At 37.5% G+C, this 19132-nt stretch overlaps 1 protein-coding gene across 3 annotated transcripts in view; it reads right to left on the reverse strand.

Annotated features, from left to right (window-relative positions):
- The window catches only part of gjc1 (gap junction protein gamma 1), a 32484-nt gene that overhangs the window by 11211 nt on the left and 2141 nt on the right, over window positions 1-19132 (reverse strand). The window contains exon 2 of one of the 3 annotated variants that reach the window (XM_084130323.1): window positions 11135-11179. The exons of the other annotated variants lie outside the window; for them this stretch is intronic. The gene's annotated coding sequence lies outside the window, so the exon portion shown is untranslated. The remainder of the gene's footprint in view (window positions 1-11134; window positions 11180-19132) is intronic. 3 annotated transcript variants of the gene reach the window in all.

Genomic DNA, 19132 nt, shown 5'->3' on the forward strand with positions numbered 1-19132 from the left:
TGGAAAGTGTTGCACAGCACACTCAGACCCCGCTACAGGCCACCTCACAAAGAGAGCCCTCCGAGCCACATCCCTGCGTTCCACCTCGCTGCCCCACTGCGGGTGCGCCTGCTGTCCCTTTGGTCCCGCTTGTATGGTCTCTGCGAGCATTGCTAGCGCTCCCCAGTCCGTCTTGCGACCTTCAGGCTCGGCTATGCGATTCAGTTCGTCTGGCGTCCCCCCAAGTTTCGGGCCATCCACTCCACTTCAGTGAGAGCAGCCGATGCCCACGTCTTGCGAGCGGAGATCGCAGTCCTACTGGCGAAGGACGCAGTAGAACCGGTCCCTCCAGCTGATATGAGGTTAGGGTTTTACAGACCCTACTTCATTGTACCCAAGAAAAGTGGTGGGTTACGACCGATATTGGACCTGCGAGTCTCCACAAGCTACCGTTCAAAATGCTCATGCAGAAAGGCATCTTCGAATGCATCCGTCCCCGAGATTGGTTTGCAGCGATCGACCTGAAGGACGAATAATGTGTCCTCATATAATGTCTACAGCAATGTACTGAGACACATTATCCATTTTGTTTACATCTGCTTCCCCGTGAGATCACGTGAGGTGCTAAATCTGGCACAATAATCTTAAGAATATCTTGTAGTGTGTGATCAGGCGCTGATCGTTAAGCGTCTATGTGGAGAGCGGGGACATTGCAAAGACAACAACTAGCAATGACAGCAAGAAACTTTTAGTGCATCTCTTTCCTTAACAGCAGGGCGCTTTCGTTCCTCCCTAAAAGCCTAAACTTAACGTCCAAATCAGCTACAGTTGTGGTCAGAATTAATGGCACCCCTGGTAAATATGATCAAACATGGCTGTAAAAAATAAATCTGCATTGTTTATCCTTTTGATCTTTCATTCAAAAAATGTGCAAAAATCAAACCTTTCATTGAAGTAAAATAATTGAAAGCACGGGGGGAATCACATTATTAAATAAATGTTTTTTTCTCCAAAACACGCTGGCCAAAAATATGGGCACCCTTTTATTAAATACTTTTTGCAATCTCCTTTTGCCAAGATAACAGCTCTAAGTTTTCTCCTGTAATGCCTAATGAGCATGGAGAACACCTGACAAGAGATCAGAGACCATTCCTCCATACAGAATCCCTCCAGATCCTTCAGATTCCCAGGTCCATGTTGGTGCTTCTTCTCTTCAGTTCACTCCACCCATCAGGTCAGGAAACGGTCAAGGCAGAAGCTTCATTTTGTGCTCCGTAACACATTTTTGTGTTGATTTTGATGTTTGTTTTGGATCGTTGTCCTGATGGAAGATCCAACAATGGCCCATTATAAGATTTCTAGCAGAGGCCGTAAAGTTTTGAATTTTTATCTATTGGTATTTGCTAGAATCCATGATACAAATTCTCTGAAGATTCTCTGAACAAAAAGTCCAGGACCTCCAGTTCTTTAGCTATTTTCTTACAGACACTTTCTATTTTGTGATGCTCAACAATCTTTTGATGCACATCAGAACTATATTCTTTGGTTTTACTCATTGTGATGGATGATTAAGGGAATTTGGCCTTTGTGTTTCATCATATTTAAACTCCTGTGAAACAAGAAGTCATAGCTAGACAATTTCATGTTCCTAGTCACCCTGGTGTGCTAAAAAAAAAAAAGTTAAATATTAATGGGAATATACTTCAGAGATATTTTACTCGTAAAAAATTCTAGGGGTGCCAATAATTGTGGCCAACGTGTTTTGGAGAAAAACATTTATTTCATAATGTGATTCCCCCCCACTTTCAATTCTTTTACTTAAATGAAATGGACTTTTTTGAATAAAAGATCAAAAGGATAAACAATGTAGATTTATTTTTTACAGCCATTTTTGATCATATTTACCAGGAGTGCCATTAATTCTGACCACAACCGTAGAACAGTGATTGTCGTAAAATGCAGTCTACTGTTGATAAACTGCAGTACCTGCTTGATAATAAAAAGAGTTCTTAAAACTGCATCAAACCATGAAAGAGATACTGTTCCCCAAGTGCCGTTCTGTGTGAGCGGTCCGAGGCAGAGTGGAACACGGACAAGCAAAGTGTTCTTTGAGCTTCACGCCTAAACGGTCATATATATTTGAATCTATATATATACATATATATTTATCAGAAATATTTGAAAATGCCCAGCTTGGTTATGTCTTAAGTGAACATAAACAGTTTGGAAATAAGTTGCATGTGTAAACCTTATATTGTATCCGTGTATTAGGTCTTAAAGTGACAGCAGCCTAAATCTATGTATAAATATAGATTAATCTATATTTAATTTATAGAGTAAAGACTATGCAGTTAGGGCTGGGTATCGAGTTTGATACTTTTTAGGCACTGATCGAATTGCCTCGATACCATAGAGTATCAAAAATGTCTTGTCGTTCGGTACCAAATCTCGTTAACGTCAGTGAGCCAATAAGCATGCTGCATGATTGGCTGTGGCTAGGCATAAAGGAAAAACACTAGTTTATGCCAGTTACGCCCAGAGACGTGGCTCACACGTGAGGCTGTAGTCTGTAAGCGTCCCAACCCCTATAGATGTAAAAGTGTTGCTACATTTCAGCAGGCTCGATGCCAACAGCGTGCAATGCAATATCTGTGACAAGATAATTGCTGCCAAGACACGACAAATCTGATGAAGCACTTGACAGTGCACGGAATAAACTTAAGAGCAGAAAGTTGCTCCGTCTTCGACTGCAAGAAGAACTGGAGCGCGTCACATAAATTAACTTGGTGTAGAACTACTTGCCTCACAGACAAGACCTATAGAAAGCTTGAAATGTCTACTTTTAAACTAACCAATTCGAATCGAAAACAAATACTCTCTGATTATGTAATACAAATTAAATGTTAATTTCTCTCTATAGGCGCGTGTGCGTTCATTAGACTGCAGAGATGATGAGTCAGCATCGTCAACATCTTTGCAGCCAACACTGACTCAGAAAACACTAGTTTATTAATAAACAATCAAAATGTCTCCTTGCTATTTTTTCCCCACACATTCATAATCATTAGGTTACTTTCGCAAGTGCTTTGCGGCAAGCTTTATGCGTGTGCTTGAGCGCGAGGCATATATTCCGCCCCCCCAAGTGTCATTGAGTCTGTAAAAAAGTCAACAAACTGAAAAAATAAAAACACAGTTTTTTTGATGTAATGTATAATGTAATCTTGTTAAAACGTATTTCATAAATGGTTTCGAAAAAAGTATCATTCAGCAACCGGTATCGAAATCAAGGTATCGTATTGGATATTGATTTTTTTTTAACAATACCCAGCCCTATATGCACTGATTTTACATTTGATTACTTTATATTGATTAAGAAGACTTCTCTGTTTTTTATTTTTACTATTTATTTCACAGGAATGCTATGTTGCACATGTTTTTTATACTTAAAGTTCATTGTTGTTAAGAGTATCTAAATAACCCCAGTGGGTCTATTTGAAGCCTTCTTTTATTATGTAGTATTATTTATTTTGGTGATCGTATCGGTGATCAGTATAGGCCAATTCTACACTTAGGAAATACTTTGTATATGATTCTGTATGTATAGAGGGGAGGTGTACTGGAGTGTAAACATAATGTGTTGGAGCACAGCTTGAGGCATTTGTAAGCGTCATGAATACACAGTTACTCACACATAAACCCTGCTAAATACATAACTAAAAGAGAGAGAGAAAGATTGTCATACCTCCACCTCCCCAGGCATCCCAGCACCCGCCTGTGTACCTAACACTTTTTAATTAGTGGTGGGAGGGCAGATATTTAATTAGTGTTAAGAAGGCAGACAGCGCTGTGAAGAACAAATTGGGAGGTGTGTAGGATTAAAATTTTGCTGTTACGATATGAGATAAATGCGGCATCTATTTTGGGATTATAGTTTTTCATGCAAGTATTCTGAAGGAAAGCCTTATATACTTCCTACAGAGGCAAAACATGAATAAAATGTAAAAAAAACTTTTACATCTTAACGTTGTGTCATACCTTCAATGTAAAACTCATCTTGGGGTGGTTGCGGTGACTCGGTGAGTTTTACACAAATTTTTTGCACAAACAGCAGCAAATATTTACCAACATTTGGTGTGCTTACTTGCTAGCGTGGTATGTTTATTAAGGGACATAAAAACTAGCTGGAGTTTATTGCTGGAGTTCATTACAATGCACTACCTATTATGTCTATAATCCCTGATAAAACCAACAGCACACAGCCCTTAATCAAACTTTAGCGGTTAATTATAGGCCATCAGTGTATTAAATCATCACATATTAATTTAATGATTAATTAAAACATTCAAGTTTAGTAACAAGATGCAAAAACACACTACAGACTTTCTGTTTTATCTACAAGAGGCAATTCATCTTTCCATTATTTACTTTATATTCCATTTTTGAGGCATTAACATGGGCTCTTTGATTCTTCCCACTAACTCAAATTTTTTCAATGCATTCCCAAAAAACAACAACTCCCATTCATTTGTTCAAGGGCCCACATTGTTATGTTGAGTTGCATTCACAAATGATTAAGCCCAAAGATTTAAAAACTTTGAATTTCAAGACTCAAGAAATTGTAGTTCGGGACTTGATTTTGTTGCGGTTTACTATTGCTGTGAACTCACGTGAGTGACAGGTTGTACCGCCCTCACGCTGGTGAACATGTCAGAAAAGTGAAGAGATGTCGTTATAGAAATGGAACTTATTTTGATGAAAGATTACACGGATTACAAAGATTTGCATGGATAAATCATTGAAGTATATCAGGGCCTTAACTCGAGAGTAAACACACAGACACATTCTCTCTAGCTCCCTTTCTTGGTCTCTCTCTAACACACAGTTGCAAGCAGTAATCTTTGTCATATACCACAGTCATCTTTAAACCTTTAGAAACTCATCAAAAAATGACTCTAAAAAGCCAAAGATGCCATGCCATCTCAACATTTATTTATGAGTTCAAAAGAAGTAAATGGTAAAAAAGTAAATTTGTTCCAGAAACATTTTTGTTAGTTGGTCTCTTCACATCCTGATCGCAATCACAAGTTAAGTGGTCTAAATGTATTTATATCTATATATATATCGTCTGTGGAAGGTGTAGAACCATAAAATGTTCGTCCAATCATCTCACGTCGCCATCGCGTTTCATGCTATGCAGTTTTAGGGAGACGTCAGTCACCGAACACTGCAACCAATCAGATTCCTCCTGAACGCAGTAGTGACTGCGTTGACTACTGTAATTTGGAAGAGATGGAAACCCATGACGTTATACTGTACCTGAAGCGGTTCGTGACTCGAATTTATGCACTTCTATGTCAACACTATCAACGCCGAAATGAATCTGCAGCAGTCAGGTGGTACAGGTCAGTGCTCTTTAAGTTATGTTCATTATTATTGTAATGTTATGTGCTTTGAGACATGAGGAAGTTTAATTAGCGTCTCTCGTCTCATGGCGCTTTGCAGACTCTGCTGTGTGCGTTCATGTGTTTTGAAGAAGGCGTTGCTTTGGAGACACTCTGAAGGGAGGGTGGGATCTCATGCTTTCAAAGCTAACTTGCTATTGCTAGACGCTCTGAAAATTGCCTTCCCTACCAATATGAAATAAGGTGAGATATTAGGTACATGTTGACTATAGCAGGAAGAAGATTAATCAAAACATCTTCAGGGGAAAAATAGCTGTTGATTACATCATGAAAACATCTCATAAATGGCCAAGTTTGAGTCAGCTAAATGTGTTTTTTTTTAAAGTATGTTTTTCATACTGACACCCTGACAACTTTGATTACTGATAGGCTTTTAGGCAAAAAATATACATATAGGAGATGAAATTATAAAGGTATTATCGGGAGAGGGAGTGAGAGAATGAAAGGAGAGTTATATTGAGCACAAGTGTGAAGGGAGGGGTAGGCAGGCTGAAAAGGTGAGATAAAGAGAACTGGCAGGAGGGTACAATGCACTAAATGAAGAGAAAAAAGATGTAGAAGAACGCATGTCGAGGAAGATAGAGATTCTGTGATGCTTGAGGCTGTGTGGTCCAAATTTAGAGTCACACTTGAAGAAAATATACCTATATCTATAAATTTAGTGACTCATCTGTCATTAATCTGCCTGTTTGGGTGAAGATGTTCATTTGCGACTATCTGTAAATTTTTCATTAAAGAGAGGGCCGCAGATAAGAAGTGAGAGGTGTTGCAGTGGATGCTCTCATTAAGGATAACTCAAGATCTTTTGGTGGGGGAACATCTGCTCAGTTTTAGCTAATGTTAGGGTAAAGTGATTAGTGATCCCCTACGGGAGTCACACACACCAGCGTTTACACATTTCTGGTGCGTTTGTGTTCAACTGCTGTATGTCTAATATGCTGAATCCCCTCAGAGACACTGTTAATTAAACAGACAGACTGGCATGTCCTGCTGAAGCTCTGGGGGAAGCTGGAAGTGTATAATGTATCATTGCACAACTATGTGAATGGAGTGCCGTTACCTGGAAAGAGATGCTAGATGAAAATCACACATGGGGCATAAAGCTGTGCTGAGAATTTGCAGAGACAGGATGTGACCTCAGAGAAAGAAGGAGGCACAAAGTAATAAAAAGAAATCAACACATCCTTCTATCACTTTGTTCTGGCTAAGTGCAAGATAAATAAACATATGAGTGAATAGTGATTTGAGGCCGGTTCTTCGTAAGAATTTTGCCTGAATCTAAACTCATGAGTCTCACTGGTCTGAATCATAATTAACTCAGTGAGTTGACAAATGACTCATTCAGTGCACAAGATATTATGTCCAACTTAAAATTAGGACTGTTTCTTTCAAAAAGTAACAATAAAAATGGAACTTTTTATTCTCTCCATTTTGCATCAATTCATTTTAATTAAACCAATTAGATTCTTCGCGAAATATGACATACAAAAATATTTTCCTATTTCAGTTTTGTCATTTTAAATTTGACGTAAACTACTGTTAAAATGTTTAAGTCAGAAGAAATTATTTTATTCAGCAAGGATGCATTAAATTAAAAAGTGGCAGTAATTCATCAAATAATCCAGAATTTGTTTTAATCAGTTTTCACAAAAATATTAAGCCACACAACTGTTTTAAACATTGATGATATATTTTTTCAAAACATTAACAAACTAATCTATTTTGAACGGTCGTGTATTTACTTTTCTCACACAGCAAAGGGTCCATTTTTTTCACAGTACTTCCTGTCTCAAAGCAATGGGTCCATTGGGAACCACAACAATCCAACAACAAATCTGTACAGCAAAGCAATGGGTCCATTGGAACCACAACAATCCAACAACAAATCTGTACAGCAAAGCAATGAGAGCAGTAGTGGGCTTGTGGTTCAAAATAACAAGCTTCACAACTATTACACTAGAAAGTGCAAGCGTGTACACGTGTGATGTGTGTGAATAAGTGTGTGTTTTTGGAAAGCCTAGCTAAGGCAGTGTGCTCTTTACAGTTGAGCTCCTTCAGGCAGAAGATTTAAATGGCATAATTCACATTATTTAACAGAAAACACACACACACAATGCATCCAGGCAGTTTTTGTAGCTCTCTCCTTCAGCTGAGTCCATTTGTAAGACAGCAGTGAGGTGACAGTGGGAATCCAGAGGCAAGAAGAGATTGCCAGCACAAGTGCTCCAGAGAAGCATTTTATAAATGAATGCAATAATAATATTGCCCAGCATTTCTATGAATGGTAATGTACTGTGATGAAAAAAAAAGAAGAGTGGCCTGCAGAGATGTCATTTTTAAACACAGAGAGGACAGAGCATGGTTGAAGATAACGGTGTATATTTAAAACAGAGGTCAACCCAAACCTCTCTCTCTCTCTCTCATCTATCTATATAAACACACACGTCCACACAAACACTGGAGCTTATTCATCAAACCATGCAGAAATTGTAAATGACTTGGGGGAAGAGAGACAGACTGCTCTGAATAGACACACGCTACAGCCATTTACATACACAATACTGCTCACATTCATGTACGTTTCACAGAAAAGGCCATTATTTTACATCTATAATCCTCACACACACATGTGCACCATGCATGCACACATTTATGCTTCATCTTAAAAGAGAACTGTTAGAAAAATGGATCACAGACTGTATGTACTGTATGTGTCTATGTAAAAGGGTGAACGGGATTAATCTCCCCAGCAACCCTTCCCCCAATCCCTTCTTTCTCTCAGCTCTCCCTCGTCCCTTATTCATCTGTTCATCTGCGCCTGTGTGTCACTGTTAACTTCATCCATCCTCTTCCTCTCGCCGTTCACCATCTTTTCCATCTAAGAGGATTTTTTGGGGTTATGCAAAGCATGTTTGCAGGATTGGTAACTTCACAGCAGAACAGTGTAAATCAAATTAGACACACTTTCTCCAAAACTCTGATAAAGAGCCCTTCACCCACTTTTTCCAGTTTCATGACAGGCACCTATTGATGATACAGTGAATGACCAGTGTAAGCACATCTCAAGAAGGTGTGCAGTTCAGCAAAAAATATGAATTGATGAATGAAATGAATAAAAAAAGAGCTGAGATGTGCAGCAAAACAAAAGTTCAGACAAAATCTACTCAAAATCGCACACCCCTTTACACCCGGTGAAACATAATTCATTTATCATTGGCAGGTTTATAAACACTAACATTCAAAAGTTTGGGGTCAGTAAGGTATTTTAATGTTTTTGAAGTCTCTTACGCTCAACAAGGCTACATTAAGTTGATGAAACTGTAATAATATTTAACAATATTGCCGTTTAAAATAACTATTTTCCATTTTAATATATTTTAAAATATAATTTATTCTTGTTTTGGCAAAGCTGAATATTCAGTAGACATTACACACGGCCCTTCAGAAATCAGTCTAATATGCTGATTTTATGCTCAGGAAACATTTCTTATTATTATCAGTATTGAAAACAGTGCTGATTAATGTTTTGTGGAAACCATGAACTTTTTTAGGATTCTTTGATGAATAGAAAGTTCAAAAGTTTTTTTTTTTTAATGCAAATCTTTCGTAACATCATAAATGTCTTAACTGACACTTGTAATTCTTCTGATTCTTACAATATGACGTCCACCATGTAAATTTAGTTTCTCCTACCACTGCTATGCTGATGACACACAGCTCTTCCTCTCATTTCAACCAGATGATCCCACAGTAGCTGCACGGATCTCAAGCTGGCTGGCGGACATCTCGACATGGATGAAGGAACATCACCTACAGCTCAACCTGGCAAAGACTGAGCTTCTCGTCCTCCCTGCAAATCCATCTCTACAACACGACTTCACTATCCAGCTAGAATCATCATCAATCACCCCATCAAGGTCGGTCAGAAATCTTGGAGTGATATTGGAAGACCAGCTGACCTTCACAGATCACATTTCAAAGACAGCTCGATCATGCAGGTTTGCACGGCACAACATCAGGAAGATCAGGCCTTTCCTAACTGAAGCATGCAACACAACTTCTCGTCCAGGCCCTGGTCATATCTAGGCTTGATTGCTGCAATGCTCTTCTGGCTGGACTTCCATCATGTGCAACTAAACCTCTACAAATGATTCAGAACGCTGCAGCTCGTCTTGTCTTCAACGAGCCCAAGAGGGCCCACGTCACTCCTCTGTTAACCTCTCTGCACTGGCTACCTCTCGCTGCTCGCATCAAGTTCAAGGCATTGACGCTTGCTTACAGATCTATCACAGGCTCAGCTCCCTCCTACTTTCACTCACTCCTACAAGTCTACATCCCTACCAGAAGCCTACGATCGGTCAATGAGCGACGTCTCGTGGTTCCATCACAGAGAGCCACAAAATCACTTTCCAGAACATTCTCATTCACAGTTCCATGCTGGTGGAACGCTCTCCCCACCCTCATCCGGAATGCAGAATCCCTGACAACATTCAAACAACAACTGAAAACCCTTCTCTTCCGTGAGCACTTAACATAAAAAAATAAATAAAAAAATAAAAAAAACCCTTTCCTTTTCCTTTATATCCTCGCTTATCGGGCTTATGCTACTCTGAACAATGCCTGAACTTCGTATTTTGAGCACTTCTTGCGTTGTTTTTTGCCTCTTCACGATGACTCGCTTAATTTAGTCCTAATTTGTAAGTCGCTTTGGACAAAAGCATCTGCTAAATGACTAAATGTAAATGTAAATTTACGATTGGAGCCTGCTGAGGTGAAAAGTCACTATTGTACTTCATTGCCAAAGACAATTTTTACCTGCATTTGGCACCCTGCTCACATCCTTTGCCTTCATCATCCCTATCTCACTAGATGTCCATTATCATCTGCTGCTTCACCCTGACCTCCATTCTGCCTCTCTGATCATTATTCAGCCACCATAGACAGGTACTGTACTCTTATGAGTCTATGAGACTCTGACATAGTGTTAGCTTGCCCTGCAATGTAAAAATTGGTTCATTATGTGTAGAATGTAATATTAATTCTAAAACATGTATGTACACAGTAAATATGCTTACACTAACACACAGGTCCTGCTAATGATGTGGTGGAGTATACGCTGCTAAAAAGAAAAGTAAAAATGCCTCATGAGTCATGACCGTGCAATATCAAAATACACACACACACAAACACTTAGAGGGATTATGGTATTGATTTCTGTCATTTCTGGAGCTCTTGTCTTTATTAGACTGCTGTTAAATTGATGAGAATCAAAGCGATAATCGTTACCGGTTACACAAACACACTTAAATACACACACAAGCTAGAATGTGGAAACCACGTTGTTGTCTGAAGGTACTAATATGATAAATATAATAATTAATACAATATAATCTTCTTGTAATGATACACAAGCAAGCATTAGACATTGTTTAAGATCCATCACCTCCTAATAACAGATTTCGTTTAAATTGCTTGTTATAATGACCAAATATCTATGCTCAGAGCCACAGGATTAAATCCCTACAGCTCAGCGTTCTGTCAAATGATGAGATCATTAGCTTTTTTTTTTATGCCTATATATTTTGCATACAGAATGACGTAAACAAATGATCCGTAAAAACAAATTGAGCTTTTGATTTGCAAGTATAAATGAGGAAGTTTATCAAGAACTGCACTGTACAATGGCTACTGACCTGAGAAGCCATTTCTGTCACTCCGTGAATTTTTGACCAACGAGGCTGATGAGACAGAATGGAGAAAAAAAAATGTTGCTTGTAGTCAATCAACAAGTTACTCAAGTCATTATATATTTATAATATTTCTATATAATTAGAAATGTAACAATAAAACCATGCGTGAACAGCAGAGAAAATACTACTGCTAGTCTTTTACCATTGTTTACTGTATTTTTTAATCAAGTGAGCATAAGAGACTTCTTTCAAAAACATTTAAAAAAAAAAATCTTTTGAAAAGATTCAATAAGTAATTAATTTGACTGATTGACAAACCAACAAGTCATTGGTCTTTTTGAATGATTCAGTAAAAGAAAAGGCTGATAAGAGTAATTCATGTGTGAATCAGACTGTGTTTGAGCAGTGCACTGTATTTTTGTATGCAGCCAGTAAAGACATGAGGAAGTGTTGTTTACTTATTGTCTTGGCATAATTTTTTCTTCAGCTAGTCTTAAAATTTCATCACATTCATCTGCAAACAAACAACCTTGGTAATATATTTTCGTTGTTGTGAAGCAGCACTGCCGCTAAATAGCGATGCAGAAAACAATGCTGTATACACACACATACACACATAATTCATCAGTGAGTAAAATAACTCAGGGGAACTGTCAACATTACCTCAGCTCACCTCATTATCTCTCTTTTATTCTCCTTATGGACTCGCTCTCTCTCTTCTTTCTTGGTCTGACCTCTACTTATCACCCATGCATTTCTTCATTCTGATCTTTCTTGTTTACTATGGTTCCTCGTATTAACATCTGTCTCAGGTGATCAGATCACAAGTGGGAAGATTTCACTAACACTTGAAACACCATGAATCTCAAATGTGTCTTTGATTAATACATCAAAATTTGTGTTCAGCTGTACCTATAGTGAAGTACAAAACATTTTTGGAGCAATGATTGCATTACATGCTATGTTGACATTGGCACTACAGCTATAAACAGGGTTATGTTCGCCATTTCACAGTGAAATAAAGATTTAGTGAAGGTTCACAATCATGGTTTTCCTTTGAAGGCAAATTCAGCAAGACTGCACTGGGTTTGACATCAAATTCTCCCCTGCAGATAAAAAACAAAACAAAAACAAATACACAACACACAACAATTCTCCGGTGGGCCATATGGTCCAAAACCCGATATTCTAGACACATTGTTGGAAATACTTTCCCTTGCACGTCGGCATTAATATATATATATACACAGCTTGGCCCTAGAACATCTTTAACACAGTTGTAAACAGTGGAGCTACACTAGCTGTTGTCTTGACCTCAAGCTGTAGTCACTGTTCGAAATCACTGAACCATTACTGGTGTCATCGTCTTCTATAGTACATACTGCAGGAATGCCCCTGAACACAAAGCCATGAACGCTAACTGGGAGCTGTTGAAGTAGGACAAAAATATTTACGGCTACTTTCCACCATTGTACTTACTGCATAATATAACACCTACAATTCAGGTCTCAAACTATTCTTTGCACTTTAGGGAGGTAAAAGATGAGAGCGCATCAAATCCCAAATTCGTAGGCTCCAGCATTCACAGGTTCGACTCTTAATAACATGAATTATGTATAAACTTAGTGTGCCATCATGCACCTTGACTGCTAAATCTAATCCACAGCTGAAGCATATTAGCGCATCTGCTTTTGTGACATGCGTGTGCTTTACCGTACCTTTCTCTATGCCTCCATAACTGTGTCCTAAAACTTTTAGCTTCTTATGCTAAAATATCTCTCACCTGTGTGTGATATTTGGATGGCTTAAATCCATTTTTATAATCCATATTTGAACCTTGTTTTGACCTGTCAGATTTTTTTTTCTTTGAAGATGTAAAAGCTTCCAAGAAGACTGCAAAAAAAAATCTTACTTGGTATTTTGTCTGTTTTATCAGTACAAAAATCTAAACATTTTTCTGTCCATGAGGAAAGAGGCAACTTAAGTCTAAGGGAAAACCAGTTTTTCTTACCTCATATGGCATAATTTTTTTTAGTTACTGTTTTAAGCATAAACTCATTTGATAAGATATTAAGTACTGATTTCTGATCAAATAAGTAATTTTGCTTCTCAAGTAAATGTATCTTGATTTAATAATGTTTAGATATTTGTACTGGAAAACAAGAAAAAAACATTTTTTGGCAGTGAAAGGAAGAAGGAAAGAAGAAGAGAAGAAACACACAATAGTACCATGAAGTGAGGCACAGCTTAGAATGAGTATAGGAAATATTTCAGTCTCCATGGAAACGATGACTTGCCATAGAGGGGATTTCTCCAAAATCTGAGCTTTAGGCCTTTGATCAAGGTATGTGTGAGAATGTGTGTCTGTGTGTGCGTTTTTAGAGAGAGAGAGAGAGAGAGAGCAGCAGCAACAATGTGTTCCTCTACTGACGACTCATAATCCCATACCTGCAGATGATTCCATAATAAATGAAAAGCATGCTGCATAAAAACGGAGATTAGACTCTAACAATGGAATTCCATTTCCATGGACACAATCATTTCCAAAGTCAAACAATGAAATTCCATTACAGTTTAGAGTGCAATAAACCATAGGAAAATTCAGTTGTTGGCCTCAAGAAAAATATTTTCAGAATTGCCCTCTACGTTGCAATAAATCCTCCAGCAAATGTTTTCTTTTTCTCTCTTTCCTCTCTACCTTACACACTCTTACAGTATAAACACCCCGTCAGACAATATAAATCAACAAAGTTTGTAAGTAGGAGAAACTCCATGGAATGCATCTCACCTCCTTTTCTATTTTTACAGGTTGATTTAAAGCTTGTTTATCTGAGGGGCACTTGTCTCTCCTTCCCCTTACCTCTACTTCTACCCATAACTGTTATAAATACATCAAGCTATTTAAAACTAAAGAGAGATTTAAGGTTCAAGGACAGGGGATCAAAATGAGCGAGAAGGCCAGGGAGGAAGAGCCGCAGAGCAAATGCAAAGATGCTGGGTTAGCGTTAGCACGCTAGCATATGTGTCGCCGGCGGGCTTTTTCCTCGTCTGGAGCACATGGTGGCCCTGCGCTCTGATTGGCTCGGCCCTTGTGGCCATGGAAACCCAGCCATGGGTGAACGATACCCCCTCTGAACATGACTTGGGGAAAAGACAGGAAACAAGGACATCACTCTTTCGCGCACACACACACACACACACACACACCCTGTCTAATACTTTTTGACCTGTGTTGGAGGACTCATGTTTTATGTTGATTATGCAACCAAGGGGTCTGTCACTGTGCTCATGGCAGGATCACTGAGGGGGAGTTAGAGGTGAACAGAGAGGAGAAACAGATCACATGGAAATGAAATAAAAAGAAATAAAAAGTGCAAGAACGCCTTGTTAATTTACTCCTGTTGTAAAAGCACAACTATCATAACGCTTCTAAGGAAGTATTCACTTAGAAGAACCAGATACTATCCATGTGTATCTTCATTTTGGCACTACCCACATTATATTTGCTTAACTGAGTGAAACAGCCCCAGTTAAGTACATACTAAACAAAACAATATTATTATTTTAAAAATAAGATTTTTTATATTCATGTTTTGTTAAAATGAATGTGTACCTTTAATATGTTGTCATAAACATCCAGTCAGAGTCAGATGTTGATTAAACTGACGGATTCAGCAAGTAATTTGTTAGACTGATTTGAGTCAATGACTGTGATTTTTTGTCTGATTTAGCAACAGGACCAGAACAAACAAGTCATTTAAACATGAATCGGATACACTCCTCATGTTTTTCTTTTTTTTCTTCTTTTTTTGTTGTTGCTTGCAGCCAGCAAAGACAACCCAACAAAAAGAGTATAATTTTAGATTTGCATTTATAATATTAAACTTCACATTTTATGAGTATTATATTAACAATTAATTAATATTTTACTATTTAGTATTTTTTTAAATAAATTAAATGCATGTAAATAAAAAATTAATAAAAAAAATAGCACCCATCTTTCTTGTCAAGTTTTTATGTACTTTTTCGAATGGAACATTTTCCCCATCACATTCAAATCAGATGACAAACTCTCAAAAATTGTTTTAATTATTATAACAATAAATAAATAAATAATTTAAATAACTGTAATTTTTAAATAAATTAATTCACTATGGTACTGTACTTACAGAAGCACTGCAAACACTTCAGATGGAATGTGTTTAAATAACTCACTAACAGGGTGCATATCCTGGGGGAACATTTTGGGAATATATCAAAATGTCACTATAACTGTCAGTATCGTAAAATGTCCTGGTTGTTTCTTCTCCAGTTGGACATGCGATCTACGCCTCTGCTCTACACTCACATCACCCAAGCAAGAGAGACAGAGAGGAAGAAATGGAGAACAGAGTCTGCAACCTATATATTTCTTAAGTACAGTGTTAATTTTAACAGGAAATTTTGATTTAGTTTTAGTCATGGTCTTTTGACTAAAATGCTTTTTAGTTTTAGTCATTTTATAGCCATCTGAATTGTTTTAGTCTAGTTTTAGTCGACTAAATATCACATGCTTTTAGTCAACTAAATCTACTGTAGATTTAGTTGACTAAAATCTAAAGGGTTTAGTTAAACTGCAATGCATCAATTAAGCATTTCTCTAAAATGTCCAAACTCATGATATAGGCTACTCCTGGAGAAAACATCTATTAACCTGTTAATATGAACGATATTAAGGTTTGAACATGCAAGGCAGACATAGATTTAACTGCTGGCATATAACATGACTTTATTTATCTTAAAATGTATTAATTTGTCTTTTCAATTACTAATGCTATATGCATTCTTTATAACAACTTGCATGCAAAATTGTTTATTCTTTAAAGTAGATATTTATTTAGTAGTATGTTTATTTATATAAATTAAAGATTAATCCTTTTCTTTTTATTTTGTTATTTGATTAACATCAATGACAGCAGCAGGTTTATTAGACTGCTGTCACTTTAAGGCTGAATGCAAGGATCCAGTACACTGATACATATCCGATGTTCACGTTTCCTTAAGACATAACCGACTGCGTTTAAGTGAATACTCGCCAAAATAGACATTTTGACATAATTTTCTGCGTATTTGTCTGTTCAAGCGTGAAAAGACGCGAACGAGAGCTCAATTCTCAACTCGTGCTGAGAGGCGGCTTTCTGTCACAGCATCACGCTTTTTCAGATTTATCCATATGTCTGCTCTTCTCTTTCTCCCAGACGTTTACATTTTTGAGTGTATGCCAACTTATGTCCCGCTGGGTACATGGGTTTACAATTCAAATGTGCGCATCTACAACGCAGGACATCAGTTCAGACTGGATCACTTCCCAAATCGTCCCTCCCTAACATTATTGCCTCATTTTTATTAGTTGACAAAAATGTCACTAGATTTTCATCATAGTTCTTGTTTATTTATGTTTAATAAGTCAGTGAAAAAATTAACACTGGTTCAGTACGCTTTTTCTTACTCTGTATTTCACTATCTCTTTTTGACAGGACCCAGACCTGCATGGGTCAACAGAGCACATGTACTTGTCTTTGAAACAGGTTGTGTCACCACAGAGACTTGTGTATGAGAAAGAGAAAGATTTGAAAGAGATGATATTGGGCAGGCCATGGGAGGGAAAGCTGTAAATCAGGATGGCTTGTGTTTGTGTGTGTGTGTGTGTGTGTGTTTTACGTGGCCTCGGTTGTCTCAGTGTGTCCTGTCTTTGCAGTCATCCCTTGCTGTCACATAGCATTAATACTGACTGCAGATTTACTCACTCAGCCACAGAAGCTGAGAATGCACACTCACGTGTGTGTCTGTGTGTGTTTTGGATGGCAAAGGTTCACTTCGGCACTGAGCTGAGTGGAAGAAAAGAATCACATGAGACTCCTTCCCACTGGGAATGTCACAGAGGATCTATAACTACACACACACATAAAAACATGCTGCGTCTATGGTGTGTGTGCATCAGACAGAATGATGGAGTCATTATGAATCACCATGATAATAAGTACAGCACTATATGTAGAAAACAGTGCGCACACAAAAACTCACATAATACATTACAGATTCTCTTTATAGTGTGTGGATGGGTCAGGTTTTGCTTAGACTGTGGTGATCAAATGTTACAAGAAGAGGGCCTGATAACCATACTACATATCGGTTCACCATCGTTCATTTTAATCTCCATATGGAGGATAGATTGACACTGACTTTGTAACAGACTTGCTGAGAGGCTTCAGAGCCTCCCCATATATCTGATGCCGCCTCGATCTGGGTGGTCAAAACTGGCCTTGACCAGCCGGAACGAAGCAGTCTGTTTTTGTCTCTTTATGCGTGTGTATGTTCACATTAGAAAGCTGTACACAGGCCAGGTTCCTCAGATCAGGCTCCTGGACTAGAGTGTGCATGAGCGTGTGTGTAATTGCATGCCAGACAGAATGTGCTCCTCATCACTCTTTTACCCAGGCAAAGTGCAATTTCCATCCCTTTCTTTACTATTTTTCTTTCTACAGTAAAGTCCAAACGTCTACTCTGTGTATGCATGTAATAAGTCACATAGAAACACTGTTGTCTCACACCCAGGTCATCCTGGTAGACTTGGGATGAAAAAGAGAAAAATAGAAAACAAAGAACATAAAATATGATGGGTGTGTGTGTGGGAGAGGGTGTCTTGACATGTCTGTACGCAGAACACACACAAACTGCATAAATGTTTGAATTAAAAAATGCTAATTATTCATTATATTATTTATTAGATACAATCTTTGAATGGAAATCTTATAAAATATATTTAATAAACAGGCGTTTCTTAAACTATTGGCACTTTTTTTGTTATTAGGAGCAAAATTGTTTGTTTATAGCACTCTTTGTTTAGTTTTAATCTTGCAATTAAAGTTTTTTTATGAGAGATTTTCATTGTTTAAGATGAAAAGTGTAGGTCTGTTACAGGTGGAAAGTAAAATCTATACATAAAAGATATTTTAAAGTAACAAAAATAAATGATTAATTTAAGGCATGGTAAAAAGAGTTTAAGTTTAATCTGACCTTTAGCAATTAAAAAAATTAAAATAAGAATATATAAATATATTATTTTTGGATATGATTTTTCAAATCTCACGGACACCTTTAACACGACATTATCAAAGTATGCAAGCTTTTCAGAGCCATAAATCCATCACTAGGCAAATCAACTTGTCCAGCTTCTCACGACTATTTAAGCAAGTGGTCATTGTAATTTGAAATAAAATGTGTGAGCAATCCAGACATATAAGGTAGCCTACCTACAAAAACAACTTGAAATGCAAAGAAAGAGAGAGAGAGAGAGAGAGAGAGAGAGAGAGAGAGAGAGAGAGAGAGAGGCAATTTTGGAGTGAAGTGAATGATTAAAAATCAAAAAGTAGGCCTATCTATATTGGCTACTTCAGTATCAGATAAAAACATGTGTTTTTGATGGTTTTAAGATTTTATTTTTATTTATTTAACCTTTATTTAACCAGATGATCTCATTGAGATTTAAAACCTCTTTTTCAAGAGAGACCTGGCCAAAATGGCAGCATATTAACACCAAGCATACGGAAAACAACAAGGAACATTTAAGCAAGATCCTCAAGATACATAAACAAACAACATCAGACTAGTTAAAAGTACAATTTATACCTACATAGGTTTAAAACGATTTAGTTATTTTAAAAACAGTGACAACAATTTATGGCATCTATTTCCAAAACTTTCATGCGTTGTTTAAATTCACCAAAAGAAAGAAGAAGAAGAAGAAGAAGAAGAAGAAAGAAGAGAAGAAGAAGAAGAAGAAGAAGAAGAAGAAGAGAAGAAGAAGAAGAAGAAGAAGAAGAAGAAGAAGAAGAAGAAGAAGAAGAAAGAAGAGAAGAAGAAGAAGAAGAAGAAGAAGAGAAGAAGAAGAAGAAGAAGAAGAAGATGACTGACAGTTATAGATGGATTGTCTATGACACATTATAATCTGCCTGATGTGAA

This window comes from Abramis brama (assembly GCF_963993115.1).
Source record: "Abramis brama genome assembly, chromosome: 1".
Lineage (NCBI taxonomy): Eukaryota > Metazoa > Chordata > Actinopteri > Cypriniformes > Leuciscidae > Abramis > Abramis brama.